Below are 1,729 nucleotides of genomic sequence, written 5' to 3' on the forward strand. Positions count from 1 at the left end.
CACGGCCTCGGCCGCGCATGCCATGCCACCGCGTTGCCCGGCATGCCATGCCTTGGCCTCGGTCAACATGCCATGCCACAGCCTCGGCCTCGGCCCGCATGCCTTGCTACGGCGTCGCCCAACATGCAGTGCCACGGCCTCGGCCCGCATGCCATGCCACGGCCTCGGCCCGCATGCCTTGCCACGCCGTCGCCCAACATGCCATGCCACGGCCTCGGCCCGCATGCCTTGCCACGGCCTCGGCCGCGCATGCCATGCCACCGCGTTGCCCGGCATGCCATGCCTTGGCCTCGGTCAACATGCCATGCCACGGCCTCGGCCTCGGCCCGCATGCCTTGCTACGGCGTCGCCCAACATGCAGTGCCACGGCCTCGGCCCGCATGCCATGCCACGGCCTCGGCCCGCATGCCTTGCCACGGCGTCGCCCAACATGCCATGCCACGGCCTCGGCTAGCATGCCATGCCACGGCCTCGGCCCGCATGCCTTGCCAAGGCGTTGCCCAACATGCCATGCCATGCCACGGCCTCGGCCCGCATGTCTTGCCAAGGCGTTGCCCAACATGCCATGCCACGGCCTCGGCCCGCATGCCTTGCCACGGCGTTGCCCAGCATGCCATGCCACCGCGTTGCCCGGCATGCCATGCCTTAGCCTTGGCCAGCATGGCATGCCACGGCCTCGGCCATCATGCCATGCCACGGCCTCGGCCCGCATGCCTTGCCACGGCGTTGCCCAACATGCCATGCCACGGCCTCGGCCCGCATGCCATGCCATGTCATGCCTTGGCCTTGGCCAGCATGACATGCCACGGCCTCGGCCCGCATGCCTTGCTACGGCGTCGCCCAACAAGCCATGCCACGGCCTCGGCCCGCATAACATGCCACGGCCTCGGACCGCATGCCTTGCTACGGCGTCGCCCAACATGCCATGCCACGGCCTCGGCCCGCATGACATGCCACGGCCTCGGCCATCATGCCATGCCACGGCCTCGGCCCGCATGCCTTGCCACGGCGTTGCCCAACATGCCATGCCACGGCCTCGGCCCGCATGCCATGCCATGCCACGGCCACGGCCCGCATGCCATGCCACGGCCACGGCCTCAGCCCGCATGCCTTGCTACGGCGTCGCCCAACATGCCATGCCACGGCCTCGGCCCGCATGCCGTGCCACGGCCTCGGCCCGCATGCCATGCCATGCCACGGCCCGCATGTCTTGCCACGGCGTTGCCAAACATGCCATGCCACGGCCTCGGCCCGCATGCCTTGCGACGGCGTCGCCCAACATGCCATGCCACGGCCACGGCCCGCATGCCATGCCACGGCCTCGGCCCGCATGCCATGCCACGGCCTCGGCCCGCATGCCTTGCTGCGGCGTTGCCCAACATGCCATGCCACGGCCTCGGCCCGCATGCCTTGCCACCGCGTTGCCCAGCATGCCATGCCACCGCGTTGCCCGGCGTGCCATGCCTTAGCCTTGGCCAACATGTCGAGCCACGGCCTCGGCCCGCATGCCATGCCATGCCACAGCCCGCATGTCTTGCCACGGCGTTGCCAAACATGCCATGCCACGGCCTCGGCCCGCATGACGTGCCACGGCCTCGGCCCGCATGCCGTGCCACGGCCTCGGCCCGCATGACATGCCACGGCCTCGGCCCGCATGCCTTGCCACGACGCCGCCCAACTTGCCATGCCACGGCCTCGGCCCGCATGCCATGCCACGGCCTCGGCCCGC

The sequence above is a fragment of the Camellia sinensis genome, unplaced genomic scaffold, assembly GCF_055761805.1.
Source record: "Camellia sinensis isolate YWXY unplaced genomic scaffold, ASM5576180v1 Unanchor4, whole genome shotgun sequence".
Lineage (NCBI taxonomy): Eukaryota > Viridiplantae > Streptophyta > Magnoliopsida > Ericales > Theaceae > Camellia > Camellia sinensis.